The sequence below is a fragment of the Oncorhynchus nerka genome, linkage group LG26 (assembly GCF_034236695.1).
Source record: "Oncorhynchus nerka isolate Pitt River linkage group LG26, Oner_Uvic_2.0, whole genome shotgun sequence".
In the NCBI taxonomy this organism is placed as follows: Eukaryota; Metazoa; Chordata; class Actinopteri; order Salmoniformes; family Salmonidae; genus Oncorhynchus; species Oncorhynchus nerka.
The window spans coordinates 22,536,819-22,549,648 of NC_088421.1; the positions used below are offsets into that span (position 1 = coordinate 22,536,819).

At 40.9% G+C, this 12,830-nt stretch overlaps 1 protein-coding gene across 1 annotated transcript in view; it reads right to left on the bottom strand.

The window, feature by feature from the left end:
* LOC115121665 (excitatory amino acid transporter 2-like) overlaps positions 1 to 12,830 on the bottom strand; it is a 142,037-nt gene that overhangs the window by 57,174 nt on the left and 72,033 nt on the right. The window lies entirely within an intron of this gene.

Here is a 12,830-nt window from a genome sequence, read left to right on the forward strand (position 1 = left end):
ATCAATATCTATCACTGTCACTATGACGATCAGCATCTATCACTATCACTGTCACTATGACTATCAGCATCCATCACTGTCACTGTCACTATGATGATCAGTATCTATCACTGTCACTATGACGATCAGCATCTATCACTATCACTGTCACTATGATGATCAGCATCTATCACTATCACTGTCACTATGATGATCAGCATCTATCACTGTCACTGTCACTATGATGATCAGCATCTATCACTATCACTGTCACTATGATGATCAGTATCTATCACTGTCACTATGACGATCAGCATCTATCACTATCACTGTCACTATGCTGATCAGCATCTATCACTATCACTGTCACTATGATGATCAGCATCTATCACTGTCACTGTCACTATGATGATCAGCATCTATCACTATCACTGTCACTATGATGATCAGTATCTATCACTGTCACTATGACGATCAGCATCTATCACTGTCACTGTCACTATGATGATCAGCATCTATCACTGTCACTGTCACTATGATGATCAGTATCTATCACTGTCACTATGACGATCAGCATCTATCACTGTCACTGTCACTATGATGATCAGCATCTATCACTGTCACTGTCACTATGATGATCAGTATCTATCACTGTCACTATGATGATCAGAATCTATCACTGTCACGGTCACTATGACGATCAGCATCTATCACTGTCACTGTCACTATGATGATCAGCATCTATCACTGTCAATATGATGATCAGCATCTATCACTGTCACTGTCACTATGACGATCAGCATCTATCACTGCCACTGTCAATATGATGATCAGCATCTATCACTGTCACTGTCACTATGATGATCAGCATCTATCACTGTCACTATGATGATCAGCATCTATCACTGTCACTATGACGATCAGCATCTATCACTGTCACTGTCATCTATCACTGTCACTGTCACTATGATGATCAGCATCATCACTGTCACTGTCACTATGATGATCAGTATCTATCACTGTCACTATGACTATCAGCATCTATCACTGTCACTGTCACTATGACGATCAGCATCTATCACTGTCACTGTCACTATGATGATCAGTATCTATCACTGTCACTATGACTATCAGCATCTATCACTGTCACTGTCACTATGACGATCAGCATCTATCACTGTCACTATGACGATCAGCATCTATCACTGCCACTGTCAATATGATGATCAGCATCTGTCACTGTCACTATGACGATCAGCATCTATCACTGTCCCTATGACGATCAGAATCTATCACTGTCACTGTCACTATGACGATCGGCATCTATCACTGTCACTATGACGATCAGCATCTATCACTGTCACTGTCACTATGATGATCAGCATCTATCACTGTCACTGTCACTATGATGATCAGCATCTATCACTGCCACTGTCAATATGATGATCAGCATCTGTCACTGTCACTATGACGATCAGCATCTATCACTGTCCCTATGACGATCAGAATCTATCACTGTCACTGTCACTATGATGATCAGTATCTATCACTGTCACTATGACGATCAGCATCTATCACTATCACTGTCACTATGATGATCAGAATCTATCACTGTCACGGTCACTATGACGATCAGCATCTATCACTGTCACTGTCACTATGACGATCAGCATCTATCACTGTCACTGTCACTATGATGATCAGAATCTATCACTGTCACTATGACGATCAGCATCTATCACTGCCACTGTCAATATGATGATCAGCATCTGTCACTGTCACTATGACGATCAGCATCTATCACTGTCCCTATGACGATCAGAATCTATCACTGTCACTGTCACTATGACGATCAGCATCTATCACTGTCACTATGACGATCATCATCTATCACTGTCACTGTCACTATGATGATCAGCATCTATCACTGTCACTGTCGTTATGACGATCAGCATCTATCACTGCCACTGTCAATATGATGATCAGCATCTGTCACTGTCACTATGATGATCAGCATCTATCACTGTCCCTATGACGATCAGAATCTATCACTGTCACTGTCACTATGATGATCAGCATCTATCACTGTCACTGTCAGCATCTATCACTGTTACTGTCACTATGATGATCAGCATCTATCACTGTCACTATGATGATCAGCATCTATCACTGTCACTATGACGATCAGCATCTATCACTGTCACTGTCACTATGACGATCAGCATCTATCACTGTCACTGTCACTATGATGATCAGTATCTATCACTGTCACTATGACTATCAGCATCTATCACTGTCACTGTCACTATGATGATCAGTATCTATCACTGTCACTATGACGATCAGCATCTATCACTGTCACTGTCACTATGACTATCAGCATCTATCACTGTCACTGTCACTATGATGATCAGTATCTATCACTGTCACTGTCACTATGACGATCAGCATCTATCACTGTCACTGCCACTATGATGATCAGCATCTATCACTGTCACTATGATGATCAGCATCTATCACTGTCACTGTCATCTCATGATGATCAGCATCTATCACTGTCACTATGATGATCAGCATCTATCTATCACTGTCACTGTCTCTATGATGATCAGTATCTATCACTGTCACTGTCACTATGATGATGAGTATCTATCACTGTGACTGTCACTATGATGATCAGTATCTATCACTGTGACTGTCACTATGATGATCAGTATCTATCACTGTCACTGTCACTATGATGATCAGTATCTATCACTGTCACTATGATGATGAGTATCTATCACTGTGACTGTCACTATGATGATCAGTATCTATCACTGTGACTGTCACTATGATGATGAGTATCTATCACTGTCACTGTCACTATGATGATCAGCATCTATCACTGTGACTGTCACTATGATGATGAGTATCTATCACTGTGACTGTCACTATGATGATCAGTATCTATCACTGTGACTGTCACTATGATGATCAGTATCTATCACTGTCACTATGACGATCAGCATCTATCACTGTCACTGTCACTATGACTATCAGCATCTATCACTGTCACTATGACGATCAGCATCTATCACTATCACTGTCACTATGATGATCAGAATCTATCACTGTCACGGTCACTATGACGATCAGCATCTATCACTGTCACTGTCACTATGACGATCAGCATCTATCACTGTCACTATGACTATCAGCATCTATCACTGTCACTGTCACTATGATGATCAGTATCTATCACTGTCACTATGACGATCAGCATCTATCACTGTCACTGTCACTATGACTATCAGCATCTATCACTGTCACTGTCACTATGATGATCAGTATCTATCACTGTCACTATGACGATCAGCATCTATCACTATCACTGTCACTATGATGATCAGAATCTATCACTGTCACTGTCACTATGACGATCAGCAACTATCACTGTCACTGTCACTATGACGATCAGCATCTATCACTGTCACTGTCACTATGATGATCAGAATCTATCACTGTCACGGTCACTATGACGATCAGCATCTATCACTGTCACTATGACGATCAGCATCTATCACTGCCACTGTCAATATGATGATCAGCATCTATCACTGTCACTGTCACTATGACGATCAGCATCTATCACTGTCCCTATGACGATTAGAATCTATCACTGTCACTGTCACTATGACGATCAGCATCTATCACTGTCACTATGACGATCAGCATCTATCACTGTCACTGTCACTATGATGATCAGCATCTATCACTGTCACTATGACGATCAGCATCTATCACTATCACTGTCACTATGATGATCAGTATCTATCACTGTCACTGTCACTATGATGATCAGAATCTATCACTGTCACGGTCACTATGACGATCAGCATCTATCACTGTCACTATGACGATCAGCATCTATCACTGTCACTGTCACTATGACTATCAGCATCTATCACTGTCACTATGACGATCAGCATCTATCACTATCACTGTCACTATGATGATCAGTATCTATCACTGTCACTATGACGATCAGCATCTATCACTGTCACTGTCACTATGACTATCAGCATCTATCACTGTCACTGTCACTATGATGATCAGTATCTATCACTGTCACTATGACGATCAGCATCTATCACTATCACTGTCACTATGATGATCAGAATCTATCACTGTCACGGTCACTATGACGATCAGCATCTATCACTGTCACTGTCACTATGACGATCAGCATCTATCACTGTCACTGTCACTATGATGATCAGAATCTATCACTGTCACGGTCACTATGACGATCAGCATCTATCACTGTCACTATGACGATCAGCATCTATCACTGTCACTGTCACTATGACGATCAGCATCTATCACTGTCACTGTCACTATGATGATCAGTATCTATCACTGTCACTATGACTATCAGCATCTATCACTGTCATCTATGACGATCAGCATCTATCACTGTCTATGACGATGTCACTGTCACTGTCACTATGACGATCAGCATCTATCACTGTCACTGTCACTATGATGATCAGCATCTATCACTGTCACTGTCACTATGATGATCAGCATCTATCATGTCACTATGATCAGCATCTATCACTGTCACTATGACGATCAGCATCTATCACTGTCACTGTCACTATGATGATCAGCATCTATCACTGTCACTGTCACTATGACGATCAGCATCTATCACTGTCACTATGACGATCAGCATCTATCACTGTCACTGTCACTATGATGATCAGCATCTATCACTGTCACTGTCACTATGACGATCAGCATCTATCACTGCCACTGTCAATATGATGATCAGCATCTGTCACTGTCACTATGACGATCAGCATCTATCACTGTCCCTATGACGATCAGAATCTATCACTGTCACTGTCACTATGATGATCAGTATCTATCACTGTCACTATGACGATCAGCATCTATCACTATCACTGTCACTATGATGATCAGAATCTATCACTGTCACGGTCACTATGACGATCAGCATCTATCACTGTCACTGTCACTATGATGATCAGCATCTATCACTGTCACTGTCACTATGATGATCAGAATCTATCACTGTCACTGACGATCAGCATCTATCACTGTCACTGTCAATATGATGATCAGCATCTGTCACTGTCACTATGACGATCAGCATCTATCACTGTCCCTATGACGATCAGAATCTATCACTGTCACTGTCACTATGACGATCAGCATCTATCACTGTCACTATGACGATCAGCATCTATCACTGTCACTGTCACTATGATGATCAGCATCTATCACTGTCACTGTATGACGATCAGCATCTATCACTGCCACTGTCATGATGATCAGCATCTGACTGATGACGATCAGCATCTATCACTGTCACTATGATGATCAGCATCTATCACTGTCACTGTCACTATGATGATCAGCATCTATCACTGTCACTATGATGATCAGCATCTATCACTGTCACTATGATGATCATCACTATCACTGTCACTATGATGATCAGCATCTATCACTGTCACTATGATGATCAGCATCTATCACTGTCACTGTCACTATGATGATCAGCATCTATCTGTCACTGTCACTATGATGATCAGCATCTATCACTGTCACTATGACTATCAGCATCTATCACTGTCACTGTCACTATGATGATCAGTATCTATCACTGTCACTATGACGATCAGCATCTATCACTGTCACTGTCACTATGACTATCAGCATCTATCACTGTCACTGTCACTATGATGATCAGTATCTATCACTGTCACTGTCACTATGACTGATCAGCATCTATCACTGTCACTGTCACTATGATGATCAGCATCTATCACTGTCACACTGTCACTATGACGATCAGCATCTATCACTGTCACTATGATGATCATCTATCAGCATCTATGATGATATCACTGTCACTGTCACTATGATGATCAGCATCTATCACTGTCACTGTCACTATGATGATCAGCATCTATCACTGTCACTGTCACTATGATGATCAGCATCTATCACTGTCACTGTCACTATGATGATCAGCATCTATCACTGTCACTGTCACTATGATGATCAGTATCTATCACTGTCACTGTCACTATGATGATCAGTATCTATCACTGTCACTATGACTGTCACTGTCACTATGATGATCAGATCAGCACTGTCTATGATGATGAGCATCTATCACTGTCACTGTCACTATGATGATCAGCATCTATCACTGTCACTGTCACTATGATGATCAGTATCTATCACTGTGACTGTCACTATGATGATCAGTATCTATCACTGTCACTGTCACTATGATGATCAGTATCTATCACTGTCACTATGACGATCATCTATCACTGTCACTGTCACTATCTATCATCTATCACTGTCACTATGATGATCAGCATCTATCACTATCACTGTCACTATGATGATCAGAATCTATCACTGTCACTGTCACTATGATGATCAGCATATCACTGTCACTGTCACTATGATGATCAGCATCTATCACTGTCACTGTCACTATGATGATCAGCATCTATCTATCACTGTCACTATGATGATCAGCATCTATCACTGTCACTGTCACTATGACTGATCAGCATCTATCACTGTCACTGTCACTATGATGATCAGTATCTATCACTGTCACTATGACGATCAGCATCTATCACTATCACTGTCACTATGATGATCAGAATCTATCACTGTCACTGTCACTATGACGATCAGCATCTATCACTGTCACTGTCACTATGACGATCAGCATCTATCACTGTCACTGTCACTATGATGATCAGAATCTATCAGTCACGGTCACTATATCAGCATCTATCACTGTCACTATGATGATCAGCATCTATCACTGTCACTGTCACTATGATGATCAGCATCTATCACTGTCACTGTCACTATGATGATCAGCATCTATCACTGTCACTATGATCATCTATCACTGTCACTGTCACTATGATGATCAGCATCTATCACTGTCACTATGACGATCAGCATCTATCACTGTCACTGTCACTATGATGATCAGCATCTGTCACTGTCACTATGATGATCAGCATCTATCACTGTCACTGTCACTATGATGATCAGCATCTATCACTGTCACTGTCACTATGATGATCAGCATCTATCACTGTCACTGTCACTATGATGATCAGCATCTCACTCACTGTCACTATGATGATCAGCATCTATCACTGTCACTGTCACTATGATGATCAGCATCTATCACTGTCACTATGACGATCAGCATCTATCACTGTCACTGTCACTATGATGATCAGCATCTATCACTGTCACTATGACGATCAGCATCTATCACTGTCACTGTCACTATGATGATCAGCATCTATCACTGTCACTGTCACTATGATGATCAGCATCTATCACTGTCACTATGACGATCAGCATCTATCACTGTCACTGTATGATGATCAGCATCTATCACTGTCACTGTCACTATGATGATCAGCATCTCATCACTGTCACTATGATGATCAGCATCTATCACTGTCACTGTCACTATGATGATCAGAATCTATCACTGTCACTGTCACTATGATGATCAGCATCTATCACTGTCACTATCACAGCATCTATCACTGTCACTGTCACTATGATATCAGCATCTATCACTGTCACTGTCACTATGATGATCAGTATCTATCACTGTCACTGATGATCAGCATCTATCACTGTCACTGTCACTATGATCAGCATCTATCACTGATCAGCATCTATCACTGTCACTGTCACTATGATGATCAGCATCTATCACTGTCACTATGATGATCAGCATCTATCACTGTCCCTATGACGATCAGTCACTGTCACTGTCACTATGACGATCAGCATCTATATCACTGTCACTGATCAGCATCTATCACTGTCACTGTCACTATGATGATCATCATCTGTCACTGTCACTATGCATCTATCACTGTCCCTATGATGATCAGCATCTATCACTGTCACTGTCACTATGATGATCAGCATCTATCACTGTCACTATCGATCAGCATCTATCACTGTCACTGTCACTATGATGATCAGAATCTATCACTGTCACTGTCACTATGACGATCAGCATCTATCACTGTCACTGTCACTATGATGATCAGCATCTATCACTGTCACTGTCACTATGATGATCAGCATCTATCACTGTCACTATGACGATCACTATACTGTCACTGTCAATATGATGATCAGCATCTGTCACTGTCACTGTCACTATGATGATCAGAATCTATCACTGTCACTGTCACTATGACGATCAGCATCTATCACTGTCACTATGACGATCAGCATCTATCACTGTCACTGTCACTATGATGATCAGAATCTATCACTGTCACGGTCACTATGACGATCAGCATCTATCACTGTCACTATGACGATCAGCATCTATCACTGCCACTGTCAATATGATGATCAGCATCTGTCACTGTCACTATGACGATCAGCATCTATCACTGTCCCTATGACGATCAGAATCTATCACTGTCACTGTCACTATGACGATCAGCATCTATCACTGTCACTATGACGATCAGCATCTATCACTGTCACTGTCACTATGACGATCAGCATCTATCACTGTCACTGTCACTATGATGATCAGTATCTATCACTGTCACTATGACTATCAGCATCTATCACTGTCACTATGATGATCAGTATCTATCACTGTCACTATGACGATCAGCATCTATCACTGTCACTGTCACTATGACTATCAGCATCTATCACTGTCACTGTCACTATGATGATCAGTATCTATCACTGTCACTATGACGATCAGCATCTATCACTGTCACTGTCACTATGACTATCAGCATCTATCACTGTCACTGTCACTATGACGATCAGCATCTATCACTGTCACTATGACGATCAGCATCTATCACTGTCACTGTCACTATGATGATCAGCATCTATCACTGTCACTATGATGATCAGCATCTATCACTGTCACTGTCATCTCACTGTCACTGTCTCTATGATGATCAGCATCTATCACTGTCACTGTCACTATGATGATGAGTATCTATCACTGTCACTGTCACTATGATGATCAGTATCTATCACTGTGACTGTCACTATGATGATGAGTATCTATCACTGTGACTGTCACTATGATGATCAGTATCTATCACTGTCACTGTCACTATGATGATCAGTATCTATCACTGTCACTATGATGATCAGTATCTATCACTGTCACTGTCACTGTCACTATGATGATCAGCATCTATCACTGTCACTGTCTCTATGATGATCAGCATCTATCACTGTCACTATGATGATCAGCATCTATCACTGTCACTGTCTCTATGATGATCAGCATCTATCATCTATCACTGTCTGTCACTATGATGATCAGCATCTATCACTGTCACTGTCACTATGATGATCAGCATCTATCACTGTCACTGTCACTATGATGATCAGTATCTATCACTGTCACTATGACGATCAGCATCTATCACTATCACTGTCACTATGATGATCAGAATCTATCACTGTCACGGTCACTATGATGATCAGCATCTATCACTGTCACTGTCACTATGATGATCAGCATCTATCACTGTCACTGTCACTGAATCTATCACTGTCACTATGATGATCAGCATCTATCACTGTCACTATGATGATCAGCATCTATCACTGTCACTGTCACTATGATGATCAGCATCTATCACTGTCACTGTCACTATGATGATCAGCATCTATCACTGTCACTATGATGATCAGCATCTATCACTGTCACTGTCACTATGATGATCAGCATCTCACTGTCTATGACGATCAGTCACTGTCACTATGATGATCAGCATCTATCACTGTCACTGTCACTATGATGATCAGCATCTATCACTGTCACTGTCACTATGATCAGCATCTATCACTGTCACTGTCTATGATGATCAGCATCTATCACTGTCACTGTCACTATGATGATCAGTATCTATCACTGTCACTATGATGATCAGCATCTATCACTGTCACTGTCACTATGATGATCAGAATCTATCACTGTCACTGTCACTATGATGATCAGCATCTATCACTGTCACTGTCACTATGACGATCAGCATCTATCACTGTCACTGTCACTATGATGATCAGAATCTATCACTGTCAGTCATCTGATGATCAGCATCTATCACTGTCACTATGACGATCAGCATCTATCACTGTCACTGTCAATATGATGATCAGCATCTGTCACTGTCACTATGATGATCAGCATCTATCACTGTCCCTATGACGATCAGAATCTATCACTGTCACTGTCACTATGATGATCAGCATCTATCACTGTCACTGATCAGCATCTATCACTGTCACTGTCACTATGATGATCAGCATCTATCACTGTCACTGTCACTATGATGATCAGCATCTATCACTGTCACTATGATGATCAGCATCTATCACTGTCACTGTCACTATGATGACGATCAGCATCTATCACTGTCACTATGATGATCAGCATCTATCACTGTCACTGTCACTATGATGATCAGCATCTGTCACTGTCACTATGACGATCAGCATCTATCACTGTCTGTCCTATGATGATCAGCATCTCACTGTCTATGACTGCATCTATCACTGTCACTATGATGATCAGCATCTATCACTGTCACTGTCACTATGATGATCATCTATCACTGTCATCTATCATCTGTCACTGTCACTATGATGATCAGCATCTATCACTGTCACTGTCACTATGATGATCAGTATCTATCATCACTGATGATCATCTATCACTGTCACTGTCACTATGACTATCAGCATCTATCACTGTCACTGTCACTATGATGATCAGTATCTATCACTGTCACTATGATGATCAGCATCTATCACTGTCACTGTCACTATGACTATCAGCATCTATCACTGTCACTGTCACTATGACGATCAGCATCTATCACTGTCACTATGATGATCAGCATCTATCACTGTCACTGTCACTATGATGATCAGCATCTATCACTGTCACTATGATGATCAGCATCTATCACTGTCACTTGACGATCAGCATCTATCACTGTCACTGTCTCTATGATGATCAGCATCTATCACTGTCACTGTCACTATGATGATGAGTATCTATCACTGTCACTGTCACTATGATGATCAGTATCTATCACTGTCTCTATGATGACTGTCACTATGACTGATGAGATCTATCACTGTCACTGTCACTATGATGATCAGTATCTATCACTGTCACTGTCACTATGATGATCAGCATCTATCACTGTCACTGTACTATGATGATCAGCATCTATCACTGTCACTGTCACTATATGTCACTGATGATGATCAGCATCTATCACTGTCTCTATGATGATCAGCATCTATCACTGTCACTATGATGATCAGCATCTATCACTGTCACTGTCTCTATGATGATCAGCATCTATCACTGTCACTATGATGATCAGCATCTATCACTATCACTGTCACTATGATGATCAGCATCTATCACTGTCTATGATGTCACTATGTCACTATGATGATCAGCATCTATCACTGTCACTGTCACTATGATGATCAGCATCTATCACTGTCACTGTCACTATGATGATCAGTATCTATCACTGTCACTATGATGATCTATCTATCACTGTCACTGTCACTATGATGATCAGCATCTATCACTGTCACTGTCACTATGATGATCAGCATCTATCACTGTCACTGTCACTATGATGATCAGCATCTATCACTGTCACTGTCACTATGATGATCAGCATCTATCACTGTCACTGTCACTATGATGATCAGCATCTATCACTGTCACTATGACTGATCAGCATCTATCACTGTCACTGTCACTATGATCAGCATCTATCACTGTCACTGTCACTATGATGATCAGCATCTATCACTGTCACTATGATGATCAGCATCTATCACTGTCACTGTCACTATGATGATCAGCATCTATCACTGTCACTGTCATCTATGATGATCATGATGATCAGCATCTATCACTGTCACTATGATCAGCATCTATCACTGATGATGATCAGCATCTATCACTGTCACTGTCACTATGATGATCAGCATCTATCACTGTCACTGTCACTATGATGATCAGCATCTATCACTGTCACTGTCACTATGATGATCAGCATCTATCACTGTCAGCACTGTCACTATGATGATCAGCATCTATCACTGTCACTGTCACTATGATGATCAGTATCTATCACTGTCACTATGATGATCAGCATCTATCACTATCACTGTCACTATGATGATCAGAATCTATCACTGTCACTGTCACTGATATGATGATCAGCATCTATCACTGTCACTGTCACTATGATGATCAGCATCTATCACTGTCACTGTCACTATGATGATCAGAATCTATCACTGTCACGGTCACTATGATGATCAGCATCTATCACTGTCACTATGATGATCAGCATCTATCACTGTCACTGTCTATATGATGATCAGCATCTATCACTGTCACTGTCACTATGATGATCAGCATCTATCACTGTCACTATGACGATCAGACTGCCACTGTCAATCTCATCACTGTCACTGTCACTATGATGATCAGCATCTATCACTGTCACTATGATGATCAGCATCTATCACTGTCACTGTCACTATGATGATCAGCATCTATCACTGTCACTGTCACTATGATGATCAGCATCTATCACTGTCACTGTCACTATGATGATCAGCATCTATCACTGTCACTGTCACTATGATGATCAGTATCTATCACTGTCACTATCGATCAGCATCTATCACTATCACTGTCACTATGATGATCAGCATCTATC